This window comes from Oryx dammah, unplaced genomic scaffold, assembly GCF_014754425.2.
Source record: "Oryx dammah isolate SB20612 unplaced genomic scaffold, SCBI_Odam_1.1 HiC_scaffold_6, whole genome shotgun sequence".
In the NCBI taxonomy this organism is placed as follows: domain Eukaryota; kingdom Metazoa; phylum Chordata; class Mammalia; order Artiodactyla; family Bovidae; genus Oryx; species Oryx dammah.
This window is the reverse complement of record NW_024070190.1, coordinates 29570546-29593224: the sequence shown is the minus strand read 5'-3', so window position 1 is coordinate 29593224 and position 22679 is coordinate 29570546. Positions and strand designations below refer to the sequence as shown.

The window sequence follows — 22679 nt, the reverse complement described above, 5'->3', positions numbered from 1 at the left end:
GGTTTGATCTCCTTGCTGTCCAAGGGACCCTGAGGGGTCATCTCCAGCACCATGGTTTGAAAGCGTCAGTTCTTCGGCACTCAGCCTTCTTCATGGTCCAGCTCTCACATCCATACATGACTATTGGAAAAACCATAGCTTTGACTGTATAGACCTTTGTTGACAAAGTGATGTCTCTACTTTTTCATACACTATCTAGGTTTGTCATTGTTATTCTTCCAAGGTGCAAGCATCTTTTAATTTTGTGGCTGCAGTCACCATCCGTACTGATTTTGGAGCTCAAGAAAATGAAATCTGACACTGTTTCCACATTTTCCCCATCTGTTTGCCATGAAGTGATAGGACCAGATGCCATGATCTTTGTTTTTTGAATGTTGAGTTTTAAGCCAGCTTTTTTACTCTTTTCTTTCTCCTTCATCAAGAGGCTTGTTAGTTCCTCTTCACCTTCTGCCATTAATGTGGTTTCATCTGCATATCTGAGGTTGTTGCTATTTCTCCCAGCAATCTTGATTCCAGCTTGTGCTTCATCCAGCCTGGGATTTCAAATGATGCACTCTGCATATAAGTTAAATAAGCAGGCATCTAGTATAACGTTGAAGAGAAGTGATGAGAATAAACATCCTTGTGTTGTTCCTGGTCTGAGGGCCAAAGTATCCTGTCATTCACAATGATGTTTACTGTGTATTTTTCTTAAATGTTCATCATATTCAGGAAGTTCCTATCTATTGCTAGTTTGTTGAATCTGTTTAACATGAAACAGTGTTAGATTTGCCAGGTGTCTTTTCTGCATTTGTTGTCATAAGCATATGAGTTTCGTTTTCTATACTCTTGATATGATACATAACATTAGTTGATTTTGAGATGTTAAGCCAATCTTGCATTCCTGGGATTAAATCTCATTGGTTATATTATATAATTCATTTTTATATATTGCTGGGTTTGTTTTTGCTAATATTTTACTGAGGATTTTTACATTATATTCATAAGATGTATTGGTCTGTAGTCAACCTTATTTCTATCTGTGGTTTGGTATCATGGTAATACTGCTCCATAAAATGAATTAGGGTTTGTTTCTTTTTCTGTTTTTTTGGAAGAATCTGTGGAGAATTTTCAAATTCTTCTTTAAATATTTGTTAGAATTCAGTGATGAAGCCATCCGATCTTTGGTTTGTGGGTAGTTTTTGATCACTAATTCCTTCACTGGTTGTATTGGTTTCTAAAGGTTACATGTTTATTCTTGAGTCAGTTTCAGTAGTTGGTGGTCATTCCATTCATTGTATTACCCTTCTTATCTGAGTTATGTAATTAATTTTTATGTCTGTTTTTTCATTACAATAGCCATTTCGAGTCTTTTCTGGATATTTGCATGACACATCACTTCCCACCCTTTTACATTCAGTCTGTTTGTAGCTTTTGATGTAAGGTGTGTTTCTTCTAGACAAACATAAGTATTTTTATATAAAAGTATCAGAACTATTGATATGAAAATGTGAGATTTGTCTCATTGTTTTATTTCCATGAATCGGTATACTAGTCCACAAATTGTTTTCTACTTTTTCTATAAAACTCAGCTTGTTTTTAACTAAGGCCTTCGACAAAATATTTAATAAGATTAAGTTTCATTGCATTTTGAAAGTTCTGTTATTTTTTGAGTTGTTAATTTATTTCCCTTATTTTCATGTCATGAAATCAATTAAAAAATAGTGATTTGAAGTTTCCTAAACACTGGATTTTTATTATATTGAATAATGAGTATAATAGTTATATCTTACAACGTGATCTTCTGACATGGAGAAATACTATAATGTTAAATATAATCATATTTTTTAGTTGAATTTATGTATCATTTAGATTTTTCTCTGATAGTTTAAATTTTTATATTGACAGTTTGTTGCATATTGATAAATGCTTTTAAGTCATCAGTTCAGTTTAGTTCAGTCGCTCAGTCGTGTCCGACTCTTTGCGACCCCATGAATTGCAGCACGCCAGGTCTCCCTGTCCATCACCAACTCCCGGAGTTCACTTTTAAGTCATAACTGTGTAATTTTAACATGGATTGGCCTCATCCAATGTAATTGTTTAATTAGCTTGTAGTTAATGCAAGCTAGTCTAAATTTTCACTGATTTCCAGTCTCTAATCAGTTGACTTCTGAGATACATTTCTTACATTTTTTTTCCTTTAGAAAAAATCTTAAAAAGTGAGAACACTAAAATCACTTAAATACAAATTATAAAAGTGTTTCATAATGTTTTAAAGAAGCAATCTTGTTTTTGAAATGTCTAATTTTGTGTATAGAGTTCCTTAGGTATTAAAAAAAATAGTTTTTCAGGATTACATACATAAAAATGTATGGAGAAGTAAGATTTTATAAATACTGTTAATCATTCTACATTAAAAAAGATTTTCATTTTTCAAAAAACCCTGTCTTTAAAATAGTGGTCAAAATATGTATTCAACAAATTAGTGTAAGACTTGTAATGCAGGCAAGTAAACCTTTGGCTTTTTTAGTTTTTCTACTGATTACCACTGTTAAGCAGAAGTTTCATATGGGAATAGGAAAAAATGAACTCATCATTCTCTTGAGCATCTGGAGTAAGTTTATTGCCAGAGGCAAGCTGGTAATTTCTATATTCTTATCCATAGAGCAGATCCTATGGTGCCCTGAAGTGAATCACATGCACAGCTTCATTGACTCTCACAGAAATATTCTAGTGCCTATGTGAGTTTTTTTAGCTGGATAAATTGCATCTCTGGGCCTCAATACAATTCCTTTATAAATAGTAAAGATACCCCCATAACACAGTTCCTTCAGCCTTAGTATGCTTTGATAATTATCCATGGAGTCTTAAAATAGGTATGAAAAGAATTATTGTTTTTAAATGAATGTCATATCTTTTCAAAAACATGATGAACTTTAACTCTTTTATGGCTATTTAGAGCTGAAGACATTATTTGTATAGTCTTACGGAAAGCTTTATAAATATCTGGGATGATAGAAACAGTCAAAGGCCTGATGTGAACTCACAAAGTAGAAAGTCTACTCCATGCTCTGCCAGCAAGTAGCTGAGTGATCTTGGGCAAGTGATTCAACTATTTAATAATTTAATAATACTTCATAATTAATTAGATATGATTATTGTCGGGAAATTAACAAGATGGTGCCAGTCAGGCTCTGTCGCCCCCCACTCTCACGCCCTCTTGCCCCATATTCTGGAAACAGTGACTTTGCACAGCTGTGTAACAGCTGAGATCATTTATAACACTGCACATGTGTATCACGAGGTACTCGCTTGGTCACGGGGCCCTTGTGCCGTATGCCTACATGAGCTTCACCATGAAAGCCCTGGCTGCTGCTGCATTAGGGCTACATTGGAGCTACATCGTAGTTATGTTATATGGGACTATGTTTTTGCTACGTTATAATTATTTTATGGTTATGTTATAGCTGCTGCGTCAGCCAGGAGAGAGGCTGTGTTATGGCTGCTGTGCCAACCAGGTGAGAATAAATGTGTCTGTAGTTCCTGGGCTTCCCTGGTAGCTCAGCTGGTACAGAATCTGCCTACAGTGCTGGAGACCCTGGTATGATTCCTGGGTTGGGAAGATCCCCTGGAGAAGGGATAGGGTACCGGCTCCAGTATTCTTGGGCTTCAGTGGTGGCTCAGATGGTGTGGAATCCTCCTGCAATGTAATAGAGCTGTGTTCAATCTGTGGGTTGGGTAGATCCCCTGGAGGAGGATATGGCAACCCACTCCAGTATTCATGCCTGAATAATCCCCATGGACAGAGGAGCCTGGCGAGCTATAGTCCATGTGGTCGCAGAGTCGGACACGGCTGAGCAACTAAGCACAGCAGCAGTTCCTGTGTCTCTGCGAATCTTCTTCCAGCCTCTTAGCTCCTGCCTCACCTACCCTGGCTTCAGTGAACAGTGCACACAGTGGGACCAGCAAAACAACTGGTGCTGTGAACAGGATCAGCTACATAATTATAAACTAAATAATTATTTTAGACTTGATTTCTGTGGTCCATATAGCTCCCAAATTTCATGACATTGCTCCATTTTCTTTTATATTGTATTTTAATCTAAGTAAAAGCAACTGTTATATTGATGGGAAAGATCTATTTGCAGTTGAGTTACTCGGTATGTTATTGCTTCTCATTTTTCATCCACGGCTTCCATTTTTTTGTGATTATGTTTATGATATGCATCTGTAATGCATTTTTTTTAGTTCAAGCAGAACACTGCAGTAAGTAACTAAAACTTCACTACAACTTGCAGTTGGCCAGCATCAAGAGAGAGTTATTATACAACTTATTGAGAAATGCAAGGGTGTATGAATTAGAAGCTGGAATCAAGATTTCCAGGAGAAATATCAGTAACCTCAGATTTGCAGATGACACCACCCTTATGACAGAAAACAAAGAGGAATTACAGAGCCTCTTGATGAAAGTGAAAGAGGAGAGTGAAAAACCTGGCTTAAAAACTCAACATTCAAAAAACCTCAGATCATGGCATCTGCTCCCATCGCTTCATGGCAAATAGATAGGGAAACAATGGAAACAGTGACAAACTTTATTTTCTTGGGCTCCAAAATCACTGCAGATGGTGACGGCAGCCATGAAATCAAAAGATGCTTGTTCCTTGGAAGAAAAGCAATGACAAACGTAGACAGCATATTATAAAGCAGAAACATTACTTTGCTGACAAAGGTCTGTCTAGTCAAAGCTATGGTTTTTCCAGTAGTCGTGTATGGATGTGACAGTTGGACAATGAAGAAGGCTGAGAGCCGAAGAATTGATACTTTTGAACTGTGGTGTTGGAGAAGACTCTTGAGAGTCCCTTGGACTGCAAGGAGATCCAACCGGTCCATCCTAAAGGAGATTAGTCCTGGGTGTTCATTGGAAGGACTGATGATGAAGCTGAAGCTCCAGTACTTTGGCCACCTGATGCGAGGCACCAGCTCATTAGAAAAGACCCTGATGCTGGGAAAGACTGAAGGCAGAAAGAGAAGGGGACGACAGAGGATCAGATGGTTGGGTGGCATCATTAACTCAATGGACATGAGTTTGAGCAAGCTCTGGGAGATGGTGATGGGCAGGGTAGCCTGGTGTGCTGCAGTTAATGGGGTTGCAAAGAATTGGATATTACTGAGCGACTGAACAACATTACTAGCCTGGAGAAAATTCAGAATTCATAGTAGTTTCTTTGTCTTTTTCTCCACGGCCATATGTGGGATTTTTGTTCCCTGAGCAGAGATTGAAGCGTGGAGTCTAATCACTGGACTGCCAGGCATGAGTATAGCTTTTCCACCATCATAATGTCCAAAAATTGTAGACCTAGCCATCATAAGTCAAGGACTGTCTGTATTACTATAGTAATGAATAATCTTTCCCTTTGGAGCAGCTACCGCATGTAGATCGGCTTCTAAATTTTGGAGTTACTGTCCTCTGATGCACTTTGCTGGCACTAGTAGCATCCTGTCCTTACTGCATTGTCCCCTGAGGACTGGTGCTTCAAAAGGCAGCACTAAGATATTTCTCTTGCTGCCATTCTTGCCTCGATATGGATCTTTCTGTCGTTTTTGAGATTGCATGCAAGTACTGCATTTCGGACTCTTTTGTTGACCATGATGGCTACTCAATTTCTTCTAAGGGATTCCTGCCCGCAGTTGTAGACATAATGGTCATCTGAGTTAAATTCACCTGTTCCAGTCCATTTTAGTTCGCTGATTCCTAGAATGTCGACGTTCACTCTTGCCATCTCCTGTTTAACCACTTCCAATTTACCTTGATTCTTGGACCTAACATTCCAGGTTCCTATGCAATATTGCTCTTTATAGCATCAGACCTTGCTTCTATCACCAGTCACATCCACAACTGGGTATTGTTTTTGCTTTGGCTCCATCCCTTCATTCTTTCTGGAGTTATTTCTCCAAGGATCTCCAGTAGTATATTGGGCACCTACTAACCTGGGGAGTTCATCTTTCAGTGTCCTATCTTTTTGCCTTTTCATACTGTTCATGGGGTTCTCAAGGCAAGAATACTGAAGTGGTTTGCCATTCCTTTCTCCAGTGGACTACATTCTGTCAGACCTCTCCACCATGCCCCCCTCCCCCCGTCTTGGGTGGCCCCACATGGCATGGCTTAGTTTCATTGAGTTAGACAAGGCTGTGATCATAGTGTGATTAGATTGACTAGTTTTCTGTAATTATGGTGATGCCCTCTTGCAGCACCTACCGTCTTACTTGGGTTTCTCTTACCTTGGATGTGGGGTATCTCTACACAGCTGCTCCAGCAAAGTGCAGCCACTGCTCCTTACCATGAGGAGATACCCCTCGTCCAAGGTAAGGCTTGTTACACTAGTTTAAAAATAGGCCATGTACTGGCACTGCATTTTTTGCATTCTAGCGTTGGTCATTTAAAATAGTGAATATTAAATATGTGGGCTCCACGTCTGACCCACAGAACATCCACCCCAAATCTTCTTGTTCTGTGTAAAATATCCACTGTGTATATACTATGAAAGTTTTATCTAGGCTCCATTATTAAGTCAAAAGAATGTAAATAGTCATATCATAAAAAGCTAATGACTTGCATATTTCCATATGAATAAATGTCAGTATATCTAAATAGGAAATAAACTGCAATCCTATCTGCCTATATTAAAAAAATAGAATATCTCCAGATTTGCATACTCATCACTATGGAAGAGGTATGCAGGTTTTAAGGTTTCAGAATCAGTTGTCAGAAAAATAGCAGTTATTCCTGCAATATCTCATTAGCATCTGACTCAAATTATTTTTAGATTACATGATTTAGAAGACTTTATAACCCCACTAAGAATTTGTAATTATTCTGAGATGGTTTCATCATTAACCCTAGAATCAGTATCAGAAAGAGTAACAATGTGATATAGGAAAAAAGCTACTCAACATGACTAAAAATATGGTCACTTTCAGAAGAGCAATCTGGTCATCTGGAAAAATCCCAGCTATAACCTGCAAATACTCCCATATGGGAGACTGGCCAAGGCACATGATTTCTAGGCAGGAAAGCCATGAGATCGGGGTGAATGGAGGCTGTCTCTAAGGAGCAGGCTATAAACTTCCAAACTGACCTTGGGCAGCATAATTGGTCCCCTTTCCTCTAAAGCAGGCTCATGCTCTCCTCCCCACAGCAACCCACAGTTTGCTAAAGAGCATATTGGAGCAGAAGTGGACATTCTAGCACATTCTTATTGCTGTATTACGTTAGAAGACAAGAACATCCCGCCCACAACAGTGTTGTTCCAGGAAGCAGGGCGGGAGTAGTGGTAGATTAGAAAAGAGACTATTAGTTGCATAATTAATAAGAAAGTGAAAATGTTTCAAGACCTACAAGAAGCCTGTATCCGAAAGAGTCTGTTTTGTCAGTGATGCTGCACTTTGAATTCTGTGCTAAAGCTTGTAATGAACTCACTCTGGTCTGCCGACCTGTGTCCGGCTTGCTTCCTGCCTGTTGAGGGGTGCGTATGCTACACAGAGCTATGATGGATCCTGTGGAGTGGTGAGATTCACAGAAGTTCCAGGATGCTCATGTCAGGATCATTTCTTGTGGAAAGTTTGATGCAGATGAAGATAAAGTGGTTTCTTGGACAATAATTGCAATTTCTTTCTTTTAAAGTCAATGGGTTTCTTGTATAGTTCTATTACAATTGACCCAGGTTTAATTTCATCCATCTCCATGAAAGCACAACACTCGGTGCTGGTAAACCTTTCTTTAGGCTTGTAGTGTTTGAATTAAAAGAAATAGCTACACCTTTGGTTAATTTTTCAACATGCTTCTGGAGCTCAATGTCTACATTAAAATGAGCATATGTGTCTTCTTTTCTTGAAGCCACAGGAGTATCTTGCACAGGAGTTAAGTCTATGCCATTTAGGTCTTTTACCCTAACTGTGATATAGGGATCAGTGCATTGCCTGGCATCTTCCAGGCCAGTTTTCTCAATTCTGATAGTAGCATCGTTCCTGGTTCTGATGGCAACCTTGGTAATAAAGTACTGTGAACTCTGGCAGGAATGAAATCAGGAGACCCTGCTCCAGCACCACCCTCTTCTTCATCTTCAAATTCCAAATTCTCTTCTTCACCAGGCGCTAAAATTCTTCTTAAAGGGACAGGCTGAACATCAAATGGGAATTATTTATTATATGTAAGAATATTCTTTAGGGTTGGTTCTAGCTTTTTCAGATCTTCTGCCTCCCCTAAAACTGGCGCCCCAGTGCTGCAGCAGACTTCGAGTCACCTCTGACATGGTTGGTCCCCACCCCGTCCTCTCCCACCCCTGCCCCAGGAAAGGCCAGGCTCTAGGACGTCATCTTCCCTGGGCCTGGCCCCGACATTAATAAGGCCAGGAGGAAGCGCTACGGCCACTGCTGCTACCCGCCAAGGAGCCGCCGAAGCCCGTTTGCCTTACCAAATGTCTTTCAATTTCATGGCTGCAGTCACCACCTGTAGTGATTTTGGAGCTCAAGAAAAGAAAAACTGTCACTACTTGCACTTTTTCTTCTTCTGTTTGCCATGAAATGATGGGACCAAATGCCATAGTCTTGTTTAATATTGAGTTTCAAGCCAGCTTTTTAACTCTCCTCTTTCACCCTCATCAAGAGGCTCTTTATTAATAGTTTCTCTTCATTTTCTGCCTTTAGAGTAGTATCATCTGCATATCTGAGGTTATTGATGTTTCTCCCAGCAATCTTGATTCCAGTGATGAGTAGAAGTTTGTATAAAACCATGCTCTTTGTAAATAGGCAGAGTAACTCAGATTTCCAAACTAAGTTGCGCCCTGAAATGTCTTTTCTTTCTTTTTTTAATTGAGTTATTAATTTACAATGTTTGTTAGTTTTAAGTGTACATCAAAGTGATTATATAAATAAAATTTATTATATATATTCTTTTTTAGATTATTTTCCATTATAGTTTATCACAGCATACTGGATATAGTTCTCTGTGTTTTACAGTAGATCCTTGTTCTTTGCTTGTTTTCTATGTAGTTGTGTATAGAAGTTAATTCCAAACTCTTGGTTTATCCTGTTGGTGACCATAAGCTTATTTTCTATGTCTGTCTATTTCTATTTTGTAAGTAAGTTTATTTGTATCGTCTTTTAAAATTCCACAAATAAGTGACATCATGTAATATTTGCTTTCCTCTATCTGACTTACTTCCTGGACATTTAGGTTACTTCCACATCTTGTTAGTGGCTCACTCATGTCTGACTCTTTGCAACCCCGTGGATTGTAACTCGCCAGGCTCCTCTGTCCCTGAAATTCTTTAGGCAAGAAGACTGGAGTGAGTACCCATTCCCTTCTCCAGGGAATCGTCCAACCCAGGGATCGAACGTGGGTCTCCTGCATTGCGGGCGAGTTCTTGAATGACTGAGCCACCCTTAGTTACTCTAAATAGTGCTGCTGTGAACGTCGTGGTGTTTAAGTAAGAGTTTTCCTAGATATATTCCCAGGAGTAGGATTGCAGGATCATATGGCAACTCTCTTCTTAGTTTTTTAAGTAACCTTTGTAATGTTCCCCATTACATGTAAGTGGCTGCACCCATTTACATTCTCAGCAACAGTGTAGGTGGTGAAACTTCTTTTCAGTTCTTTAATTTGCTTTTAGCATTCTCTCTTATTTTCTCTAGATTTTGTGTTAATAGTTTTTTCCTATCCTCACATCTACCCAGTCTCTTATCCCCCTACCAGGACATACCTTCCCAGCTTCTCAACTAAGCAGCTATTTTGGCTTTCAAGAAGTGTTTTCAGTGTCTCGTCATGTAGTCACGCTTAACTGCATCCGTGTCTTTATTTTATTGTTTCTAATCTAATATTTGAGACTTAGTTGTTCTACTTGCATTTTATATCTCACATCCTTCATTTGTGCTTTTCTTCTCATCCTTGAGTCTGCCTTCAAATCTTATCCCCTCCCTGGTCTTCACTATCTTTGTTATAAATGTGCTTAATTTCTCTCCCATCCCAATTTAAAATAAGAAAATCTCTCTCCAAAATCTGCCTTCTCTCTCTAGTTTCCTTTTCAGTTGAAATTCTTGAAAATGTAGTCTATACTTCTTTATCTCTTCATTGTTCTTACCACTTCTCTGAAACTCAGGTAGTAGGAGCCACTGATTATGATTTGGTCATCCAATCCACTGAACACGTTATAGTTCTCATCTCATTTGACTCATTTATCAGTGTTGACCCTACCCCCAGTTTGAAGCTTTTGTCCTCTCTGGCTTCGCTTCGGTGATACCTGTTCCCTAGGTTTTCTTCCTTTTCTGGCTCCTCTCCCTCCTTTTCCATAGCTGGATCTTCTTTTAATTCTTGCAGTGTTTCTTTCCTTCTTCAATCTTTACCCACCGTTTTCTCTTGGGTTCTTATAGCCCCTTAACAAATGAATTCCAGCTCATTTTCTGACATATTCTGACACTAAGCTGGAGTGTCACAGGCACTGTTTGTGATTTCCTCTCCTTCATCTGCTTGGCAGTCTTGAAAAGTCTCCCCTGGGTTTCACTGTTCCCCTCTATTTTTCTCTGATACTCCTTCCTCCCTTACTCTCGTTTGTTCTTTACTCAATTATAGGGTGATTTCCCTCTATTCTCACTACAGCTATTTGTCTCTCCACCAATTTGTGTTCTATAGAGCTGCTGAAAACCCTACTAAAAGACAAATTTTGTGATGTTGCTTCTTTGGAATGCTTCAGTAGGTAACGTTAACAGGATACAGTCTTTCCTTTTTTTGTGTGTTCCTTTTTCACTGAAGTAAAATCCACATAACATAAAATAAATCATTTAAAGTGTACAATTCAGTAGAATTTACTTAATTCACAATACTGTGCAACCATACTCCGTGTCTAGTTCTAGGATGTGTTTTATCACTCCAAATGGAAACCCCAGAATGAAAGCAGTCGATCCTCATTCCCTCCTGTCAGCCCCTGACAAACACAGATGGGTTATCTGTTACAGTGGATTTGCCACTCTGAATGTTTCATGTAAATGAAATCATTGCTTTATATGACCTTTTTTATTTGGCTTCCTTTACTTATATGTAATAATATTTTTGTGATTTATGTATTAGCACTTGATTCCTTTCTGTAACTGAATAATAATTCCATTATGTGGCTGTATCCTGGTATCTATTCATGAGTTCATGAACATTTGACTTGTCCACAGAGTTTGAATGACTGTTTTTTATTCATTTGAGTATATACCTGCAGGGATTTAATTGATGGCTCGTTTGGTAAATCTGCGCTTCTTGAGGAACTACGAAACTCTTTCCACAGTGGCAACAACAATGTACATTCTCACCAGAAATGTATTAAGGGTTCCAGTTTGTACAGATCCTTGCCAGAATTTATCCCCTCACCCTTTCTTTTCTTTTTTTTTCTTTAAAATTATAACCAGTCTTGTACATACAGTGGTATTTCATCACTGTGTTATTTCTCTAATGACTAATGGTATTGAACATCTTTTTATGCAGTTGTTGGCCATTTATATATTTTCTTTGGGGTGATTATTAGGCTGATTGTCTTTTGTTTTTGACTCAGAAATATCTTTTAAATGATCAGATCCAAGATATTTCTGGATTTAATCATCATCAAAGAAGAGTTTACATTTTGGCCTTAGAAGTTCTTAATTATTATGGTCTCATTTTAAATGGGACTTCCCTGGTGGGTGAAATGATAAAGAATCTGCCAGCAATTCAGGAGACCCCAGTTCTATCCCTGGGTGGGAAAGATCCTCTGGAGAAGAAAATGGCGCACCAAATCCAATATTCTCACCTGCAGAATTCCATTAACAGAGGAGCCTGGCAGGCTATAGTTTATGCCTCACAAAGAATAAAAAATGACTGAGCAACTATCACTTTATCATTTTAAATAGTTGCTTGAATATTACCAGCATTTCTGGACTCTCTATCCTTAAAATGCAGCAAATTGTTTTTTCATCTTAATACTAAAATATCCAGTTCAGTTCAGTTCAGTCACTCAGTCGTGTCCGACTCTTTGTGACCCCATGAATCGCAGCACGCCAGGCCTCCCTGTCCATCACCAACTTCTGGAGTTCACTCAGACTGAGGTCCATCGAGTCAGTGATGCCATCCAGCATCTCATCCTCTGTCGTCCTCTTCTCCTCCCGCCCCCAATCCCTCCCAGCATCAGAGTCTTTTCCAATGAGTCAACTCTTTGCATGAGGTGGCCAAAGTACTGGAGTTTCAGCTTTAGCATCATTCCTTCCAAAGAACACCCAGGACTGATCTCCTTCAGAATGGACTGGTTGGATCTCCTTGCAGTCCAAAGGACTCTCAAGAGTCTTCTCCAACACCACAGTTCAAAAGCATCAATTCTTCGGCGCCCAGCTTTCTTCACAGTCCAACTCTCACATCCATACATGACCACTGGAAAAACCATAGCCTTGACTAGACAGACCTTAGTTGGCAAAGTAATGTCTCTGCTTTTGAATATGCTATCTAGGTTGGTGATAACTTTTCTTCCAAGGAGTAAGTGTCTTTTAATTTCATGGCTGCAGTCACCATCTGCAGTGATTTTGGAGCCCAAAAAAATAAAGTCTGACACTGTTTCCACTGTTTCCCCATCCATTTCCCATGAAGGGATGGGACTGGATGCCATGATCTTCGTTTTCTGAATGTTGAGCTTTAAGCCAACTTTTTTGCTCTCCTCTTTCACTTTCATCAAGAGGCTTTTGAGTTCCTCTTCACTTTCTGCCATAAGAGTGGTGTCATCTGCATATCTGAGGTTATTGATATTTCTCCCGGGAATCTTGATTCCAGCTTGTGCTTTGACTTTTTGAAAATTTCAATATAGAATATTTCCACCTAGCACTTCTTTATACCTTAATGAGCAGTTACAAAAAGGGTATAATTTCCTTTGTCTGTTAACTAGCAGTCATTGGTTAGTGCTGAAGTAATTGCTGATATTCTCTGTTGTTTACTACTTTCTTTTTTAAAAAATATTGTTTGCTTTCTTGTGAGTATGTAATAAACATATACCATGTTAATGTTTCAGTTGACCATCAGGTACAAATGTGAATATAATGTATAAGTGTGTTTTTTGCAGTCATTCTTATGTGAATATAAGAATCTTTGATTGATATTTTTGAAGACCATATAGAGTAATTTTGAGGTAATTTGAAAGTAAGCTTGTATTTATTATCATGGAGATATGCTAAACTGTTGAGGGTACCTTTACTGATTGTCTGGTATTTTAAATCATAGTGTTTGCTTTTCAAGCAACAGATCATGATGAAAAGTTAATTCACAATGAAATGTATATGTTAGCAATTGTTACTTTTCAGTGTGGCAAGGAAAAATTATAATCTGAAGTTTTATCTACCACCACCACTCCAAAGATAGTCAGTTTCCCTTGACTTTCTGAATGTTTCAGATTAGATTTCTAACATCCCCATTTTCAAAGATTGTATATTTTAACTTACATTCTGATAGAACTGGAAGGTTTAGCCATAAAGCTAAATGTATTAAAGAGATTGGGTTTTACAAGAGAGAACGTATATCTGTTAAAGTTTTTTGTGTTACCTCCAAATTTTTCGAAGATGAAACAGACCTGAAATCTACTACTTTCCAAGGGTTTCATAGGTGTTGTTAGTGATAAAAAATCCACCTGCCAATGCAGGAGACCTTAGGGATGCAGATTGGGGAAGGAAGATCCCTTGAAGAAGGTAATGGCACCCTACTCCAGTATTCTTGCCTGGAGAATCCCATGGACAGAGGAGCCTGGTGAGCTATGGCCCATAGCGTCACACGGAGAGAGACACGACTGATGTGACTTTGCACTCACATGCACTTTCCAAATGAAAGGTTTTTACATACAGCATTTTTCTGCTTTATCTAAAGGGCTTACTTTACAAGCTTAATTTGAGAGTCTGTTCTGTGTCAGTGCATGTAATTTCTGGAGACTAATTACATCTTTTTGTTTGTTTTGTGTTTTTTGGTTTGTGGTTTTTGTTTAATTTCATCTTTTAATAAGGTGTGTTTCTTAGCTCTCAGGGAATTTTCAGCATGTACCAATTATTTCTTAGAAATGGGCAATAAATTATTTGGAAACAAATATTCCATTTTTTTCTACTTTGCCTAGAAACTGCTTCTCTGAATAATAGACTTTTTTGGGTGTCTGTTAATTGGTAATTTTTGGTATCAGTTGACTCCTGGGATTCTAGTTGTTAAAAGTTAACTTAATGAAGAATTATAATTCTTTAAGTAGTAGTTGCCTATATTTTATACTATATTTTTTGTTATTAAGTGTCCCGTGATCATTTGTTAACTAAGTCCTTAACTTATCTGATAAATGGGACATTTATAATCAATCAGTCAGTTCATTCACTCAGTTGTGTCCAACTCTTTGCAAATCCATGGACTGCAGCATGCCAGGCTACCTTGCTCATCACCGTCTCCTGGTGCTTGCTCAAATTCATGTCCATCAAGTCAGTGATGCCATCCAACCATCTCACCCACTGTTGTCCCCTTCTCCTCCTGCCTTTAATCTTTCCCAGCATCAGGGTCTTTTCCAATGAGTCAGCTCTTCATATCAGGTGGCCAAAGTATTGGAGCTTCAGTTGTTCCATGTCTGGTCTAACTGGTGCTTCTTGACCTGTATATAGATTTCTCATGAGGCATGTAAGGTGGTCTGGTATTCCCATCTCTTGAAGAATTTTCCAGAGTTTCTTGTGGTCCACACAGTCAAAGGCTTTGGCATAGTCAATAAAGCAGAAGTAGATGTTTTTCTCGAACTCTCTTACTTTTTCTATGATCCATCAGATGTTGGCAATTTGATCTCTGGTTCCTCTGCCTTTTCTAAATCCAGCTTGAGCATTGGGAAGATCTTGATTCACACACATACTGTTGAAACCTTGATGGAGAATTTTGAGCATTACTTTGCTAGCGTGTGCGATGACTGCAATTGTGTGGTAGTTTGGGCATTCTTTGTCATTGCCTTTCTTTGGGATTGGAATGAAAACTGACCTTTTCCAGTCCTGTGGCCACTGCTGAGTTTTTGAAATTTGCTAGCATATTGAGTGCAGCACTTTCACAGCATAATCGTTTTGAACTCCAGCTCAACTGGAATTCCATCACCTCCACTAGCTTTGTTTGTAGTGATGCTTCCTAAGGCCCACTTGACTTTGCGGTCCACAATGTCTGGCTGTAGGTGAGTGATCACACATCCTGGTTATCTGGGTTATAAAGATCTTTAGTTCTTCTATCTATTCTCTGTATTTTAGTAAAAATTCCATTCATATTTAAGTGAATATTCTACATCACTTAACACTGTTAGTTTTGTTTTTTCATTGCTCTCCTCAGAATAATGACAATATTCAGTCCCAGCATGATTTTGTACATATGCTTCAGATCCTTCTATATTGAGTCAGCAGGCATCTATTGAATAATTAGTATTTCTTAGTAACATTGTTTTAGAATATAGTTTTTTACGTTTAAAGTACTTTCAAATCACATACCTTACTTTTTTGAAGAAATAAAAATTTTTATGAATATCTTAGTACTTTCAGTTCAAGGTAATAATACTAGGCATTATTTGAAAAACAGTGTGAAATGTTGTGAAATGGTGATGCTGTCCTAACATACCTTTTCAAGAAAATGTTAACATTTCCCCTCTTTTGGCAATCATTTTTAAAATTGTATATTTCCTATTGATCAAACAAAAGCAGGAAAAATGCACATTTTAGTATTTTCTTTTTGTATTTTTGAAGTCTAAAGGCATTTAAATGAATTTTCTTGTAACTTATAAAGATCTGTCTACAGTTTCCCAACCAGAAGGTAAGGGATGATTTCACTGGTATAAACCATCCATCTTCCCCTTTCAGAGTTTGTTTAACTTGATTCTTTTAAAATAATTCTCTATTATGTCAGTGCTGTAAATTGTCATCCCTACAGTTCTATATATGATATCTATGACTCATTTTCTGTGATGATATAGAATTTTCCTAGCTGTTGTACCTCTACGTGTCACTGCTCCTAAATCTGGCATTTCACTGCCCTTAGTGCATTTGAGTACACTTAATTTTCTCTCAAACTTATGTAAACACGTTGTATCACTTCTTGTGTTCTTTTATTTCACCATGCTTAGCCACCAACCCTAGGTCAGTCTAACTTAGTATCTGCCAGTCTATTCCTTGGTATTGAGATAATTGAATGCAAGTCACAGCACTATTATATGCATATTCAGATCAGTTCAGTCGCTCAGTCGTGTCCGACTCTTTGCGACCCCATGAATCGCAGCATGCCAGGCCTCCCTGTCCATCACCAACTCCCAGAGTTCACCCAGACTCGCGTCCTTTGAGTCAGTGATGCCATCCAGCCATCTCATCCTCATCGTCCCCTTCTCCTGCCCCCAATCCCTCCCAGCATCAAAGTCTTTTCCAATGAGTCAACTCTTCGCATGAGGTGGCCGAAGTACTGGAGTTTCAGCTTTAGCATCATTCCCTCCAAAGAAATCCAAGGCCTGATCTCCTTCAGAATGGACTGGTTGGATCTCCTTGCAGTCCAAGGGACTCTCAAGAGTCTTCTCCAACACCACAGTTCAAAAGCATCAATTCTTTGGTGCTCAGCCTTCTTCACAGTCCAGCTCTCACATCCATACATGACCACATGAAAAACCATTATATGCATGGGTCCTACTTCAAATTCCAGGTCTCCAAACCCACACTTAGCTCTCTCTCTAGTATTTTTGGAAATGGTAGCTTTCCTTTTTAGAAATTCTAATGAAGATTAGTGTTAAAGTATTATATAATTTATGTAAATACTTCATTGTTCATCCACTTGGAGGATACTGAGTTCTAGCATAGGAATACATTTTAGAAAGTTGATGAATAGTTGACCCTGAACATTTAGGGGTTGGGCTTGCCAACCCTTACCTATAACTTTATAGTTCACTCTCCATTACCCTGGGTGTGTACCAACAGTGGATTGTGTAGGACTATCAGTTCAGTGCAGTTCAGTTGCTCAGTCATGTCCGACTCTTTGCAACCCCATGGACTGCAGCATACCAAGCTTCCCTGTCCATCACCAACTCCCAGAACTTGCTCAAACTCACGTGCATTGAGTCAGTGATGCCATTCGACCATCTCATCCTGTGTCGTCACCTTCTCCTCCTGCCTTCAGTCTTTCCCAGCATCCGGGTCTTTTCCAGTCAGGCAGTTCTTCGAATCAGGTAGCCAAAATATTGGAGTTTCTACTTCAGCGTCAGTCCTTCCAATGAATATTCAGAACTGACTTCCTTCAGGATGGACTGGTTGGATTTCCTTGCAGTCCAAGGGATTCTCAAGAGTCTTCTCCAATACCACAGTTCAAAAGCATCAATTCTTCGGTGCTCAGCTTTGTTTATAGTCCAATTCTCACATTCATACACAATTACCAGAGAAATCATAGCTTCAACCAGATGGACCTTTGTTGGCAAAGTAATGTCTCTGCTTTTTAATATGCTGTCTAGGTTGGTCACAACTTCCCTTCCAAGGAGTATTCGTCTTTTAATTTCATGGCTGCAGTCACCATCTGCAGTGATTTTGGAGCCCAACAAATAAAGTCAGCCACTGTTTCCACTGTTTTCCCATCTATTTGCCCTGATGTGACCAGATGCCATCATTTTAGGTTTTTTGAATGTTAAGTCTTAAGCCAGTGTTTTCTCTCTCGTCTTTTCCTTTCATTAAGAGTGTCTTTAGTTCACCTTCACTTAGTGCCATAAGGGCGGTGTCTTCTGCATATCTGAAGTTATTGATCATTTCTCCCTGCAGTCTTGATTCCAGCTTGTGCGTCATCCAATCTGACATTTCACATGATACAGTCTGCATATAAGTTAAATAAACAGGATGACAGTATATAGCCTTGATGTGCTCCTTTTCCTATTTGGATCCAGTCCATTGTTAAATGTTTGGTTCTAACTGTTGCTGCTTGACCTGCATACAGATTTCTTAGGAGGCAGGTAATATGGTCTGGTATTTGTAAGGCCCCAGGGGCCATGATGGGCCGCCCCTTCTCTCTCTCCCGCTGGCGGGGAAGTCCCTAACGGAAGGAGCCTCCCAGATCCCAGGGAACAATGACAGCACACTTCACCAGCTAAAGCCACCCCACCCCAGCCACGTAGAAGGACCTGTCAACCCGTGACGCCTTGGCTTGGTGACTTATCCGAACCCCTATCCATCTAGCCTGACCATCCCTCGCAACGAACGTATAAAAACCACCCCCAACATGGTCTGGGCACGGACTTCCTCGACCTGCCTCTTTCAGGTCCGGGAACCCCGCCTGGGAGTGCTTTGCTATTAAAAAGCCTGTTAAACACTCTTTTGGTGTCCTGGTCGTCTTTGCCTAACATTTGGCGCCCAATGTGGGGCCCGAGGCGAGGGCCCATCCTGCGACGAGCGGGATTTGCGGCCCCCTTGGGTCTGGCCCGCACTGGACCAAGTCACCCCATCACCCCTCCGGGACCATTCAGCCGTCTGGCAGTATATGGGGTAAGTTCCATTGGTTGGACTCTGGGGGGTGTTGCTCCCATGGTGATTATGCCTAGGGTGTCTCAGTCCTTTCAAATCGTGGCCGCATCCGGACCCCTCCTCCGCAGGCCAGGCCTGCTAATTCCTCGGTGCCAGTCAACTTGGAGACGTCCATCTTGGCTGAGTGGCCTTCTCCTCACTGCCCATTCGAGGACGCCTGACCAGACCACTCCCAGCTTCACCGACGATTGGTCCAGGACGTTCGTTTCATAGTTGCCATGAGGACATCTGCCTCCAGGGCCAACCAACTTTGGTCTACACCACTAAAATGTTTATTCGCCAACCTCACAACTCTACATATCTCTGGAGAAATTCGTTCCAAATGCTTAACCTTCCTTTGTTCTGAGGCATGGCCCCAATATTCTTTAGATAACGGCTCACAGTGGCTGCCAACCAGAACTTTCGATTTTAACATCCTCCATGACTTAAGATAATTACTGCCGGAGGACGGGAAAATGGTCTGAGGTACCCTACCTACAGGCTTTCTGGCTGTTGCGCTCCCGTCCCACCCTATATACCCACTGTTCCCCTTCTGAAATTCTTCTATCGCCCTTGCCAAGTTCTCCCATGTCTTCCCCTCCTCCACCACCCTCACAGCCCAGCCCTCCTGTGACAAAGCCGCCTCTATATCCACCCCTCCCTTCGTGCCCGGCTACCGACCTCCCCCACACCAAGCCCCCCTCTATTGCCCTTGCCAAGTTCTCCCATGTCTTCCCCTCCCCCACCGTCCTCACAGCCCAGCCCTCCTGTGACTTTGCCTCTCACTGCTCCCTTGGCTCCACCTCAGTATCCACCCCTTCCTCCATGCCCACCCTTTCTGGCTCACCAGTCAGCTCACACACAAGGTCTCAGACCGCTCCCAATCTGCCACCAGCTCCCCTGCTTCCTCTCCGCCAGGTGGCCGGCCCAGAGGGTCTCACTGATGTCCATGTTCCCTTTTCACTCCAAGATCTTGCCCATATCGAACAGCGGCTAGGCTCCTACTTGGCTAACCCCTCCATACATCAAAAACTTTACCCAGCTCTCTCGGTCTTATGCCCTCACCTGGCAAGACATGTTTGTCATCCTGGGGTCCACTATACCCCAGAGAAAAGAAAGGCCATTTGGGCCGCAGCAAGAGTGGTAGCAGACCGGAGACATCTAGCCAACCCAGCAGACCCAGCCCGGCCACCTAGAGCGGCTGCTATTCCAGACGTAGACCCAGACTGAGACTATCAGGAGGGACAGAGAGGTGGAGCCAACATTCGATACATGGAAAAATGCCTATTGGAGGAAATAGAAACCACCTCCCTCAAGGTGGTAAATTTACTTAAGCTAGATGAAATAATCCAGGGCCCCGATGAAAACCCAGCAGCCTTTCTTAACAGGCTGACAGAGGCTCTCACCACCTATGCCCGGATTGCCCCAGATTCTCCGGTGGGGTTACTACCCTAGCCAACCGTTTTATATCCCAATCAGCTTCAGACATCAGAAAAAAAACTCTCCAAGGCTAAGGATGGGCCTCAGACCCCCCTCCGAGACCTGGTAAAATTCTTATCTCTTGAAGAATTTTCTAGACTTTGTTGTGATCCACACAGTCAAAGGCTTTGGCGTGGTCAATGAAGCATAAGTAGATGTTTTTCTGGAACTCTCTTGCTTTTTCTGTGATCTAGTGGATGTTGGCAATTTGATCTCTGGTTTCTGTGCCTCTTCTAAACCAGTTTGAATATCAGAAAGTTCTCAGTTTACATACTGTTGAAGCCTTGCTTGGAGACTTTTGAGCATTACTTTGATAGCGTGTGAGATGAGTGCAATTGTGCAGTAGTTAGAACATTCTTTGGTGTTGCCTTTCTTTGGGATTGGAATGAAGACTGACGTTTTCCAGTCCTGTGGCCACTGCAGAATTTTCCAAATTTGCTGGCATATTGAGTATAGCACTTTCACAGCAGCATCTTTTAAGATTTTAAAGTAGCTCAGCTGGAATTTCATCACCTCCACTAGCTTTGTTTGTCTAAGGCTCACTAGACTTCACATTCCAGGATGTCTGGCTGTACGTGAGATAACCATTGTTGTTATCTGGGTCCTAAAGATTTTTTTGGTATAGTTCTTCTGTGTATTCTTGCCACCTCTTCTTAATATCGTCTGCTTCTGTTAGGTACATACAGTTTCTGTTCTTTATTGAGCCCATCTTTGCTTGACATGTTCCCTTGGTATTTTCTAATTTTCTTCAAGAGATCTCTAGTCTTTCCCATTCTCTTGTTTTCCTCTTTTTCTTGTAATTGATCACTGAGGAAGGCTTTCTTATCTCTCCTTGCTATTCTTAAAAACTCTGCATTCAAATGGGTATATCTCCTTCTTCCTTTGCTTCACTTCTCTTCTTTTCCTATAGAAATAAGGAGGCCTTATTTTTGTAAGGCCTCCTCAGACAACCATTTTGCCTTTTTGCATTTCTTTTTCTTGGGGATAGTCTTGATCACTGCCTCCTGTACAATGTCATGAAACTCCATCCATTGTTCTTCAGGAACTTTTATCAAATCTAATCCCTTGAATCTATTTCTCACTTCCACTGTATATTTGTAAGAGATTTGATTTAGGTCATACCTGAACGGTCTAGTGGTTTTCCCTACTTTCTTCAATTTAAATCTGAATTTGGCAATAAGAATCCATGATCTGAGGCACAGTCAGCTCCTGGTCTTGTTTTTGAAGACTGTATAGAGCTTCTCCATCTTCAGCTGCAAAGTATATAATCAGTCTGATTTTGGTATTGACCATCTGGTGATGTCCATGTGTATAGTCATCTCTTGTGTTGTTGGAAGAGGATGTTTGCTATGACCAGTGTGGTCTCTTGGCAAAACTGTGTTATCCTTTGCCCTGCTTCATTTTGTATTCCAAGGCTAAATTTTCCTGTTATTCCAGGCTCTTCACTTCCTACTTTGGGATTCCAGTCCCTTATGATGAAAAGGACATATGTTTTGAGTGTTAGTGCTAGAAGGTCTTGTAGGTCTTCATAGAACCATTCAACTTCTGCTTCTTTGGCATTAGTGGTTGGGGCATAGACTTGGATTACTGTGATGTGGAGTGATTTGCCTTGGAAATGATCAGAGATCATTCTGTTTTTTTTGAAACTGCACCCAAGTACTGCATTTTGGACACTTTGGTTGACTATGAGGGCTACTCCATTTCTTCTAAGGGATTCTTGCCCACTGTAGTAGATATAATGGTCATCTGAGTTAAATTTGGATGACTTTAATCATCCTATATTAAAAACTATAGTGTAGTACTATAGTATTTATTATTGAAAAAAATCTGTATATAAGTGCATTTATGCAGTTCCAACCTGTGTTGTTCAAGGGTCAACTGCAATTGCTAAATGAAAACACTACTCTTATTTTTTACCCTGCTTTCAAATCAAAATGTATCCTTTTATTTATCACTTGAGTTGAAAATCAACAAACCATGTCAAAGTTTTGCCAAAAAATAGTTTATGACACAGAGAAGATTTTTTTTGATTCGCAGAATAATGACTTCAAAACAAGAAAGCAATATCATGATTGTGATAATTTTATTATTGTTATAAAGTATTTTATTATAGTATATTAATATAACATGAAGGGTATATGAGAATTCTTTGCGTTATTTCTGTAAGTTTTCTTTAAGTATAAAATTATTTCAAGGTAAAAAGTTAAAAAATAAGGTAATTTTATATTTAGTTTTTTAAAATAAACTTTTATAGAAATTATTTTTTATTGGACTTAATTGATTTACAGTGTTAGTTTCAGGTGTAAAGCAAAGTGATTCAGTTATACATGTACATGTATCTATTTTTTTCAAGTTCTTTTCTCATTTAGTTTATTACAGAATATTTGAGCAGAGTTCCCTTTGCTACATAGTAGTTCCTTCAGTTCAGTTCAGTCACTCAGTTGTGTCCGACTCTTTGTGACCCCATGGACTGCGGCATGCCAGGCCTCCCTGTCCATCACCAACTCTTGGAGTTTACTCAAACCCATGTCCATTGAGTCGGTGATGCCATCTAACTATCTCATCCTCTGTCGTCCCCTTCTCCCACCTTCAATCTTTCCCAGCATCAGGGTCTTTTCAAAGGACTTAGCTTGTTGCATCAGGTGGCCAAAGTATTAGAGTTTCAGCTT

The 22679-nt window shown here is 40.0% G+C and overlaps 1 protein-coding gene and 1 pseudogene across 2 annotated transcripts in view; one reads left to right on the top strand and one right to left on the bottom strand.

The window, feature by feature from the left end:
• ADK (adenosine kinase) overlaps window positions 1–22679 on the top strand; it is a 536287-nt gene that overhangs the window by 208598 nt on the left and 305010 nt on the right. The window lies entirely within an intron of this gene.
• Window positions 7543–18374, bottom strand: LOC120865106 (annotated as a pseudogene).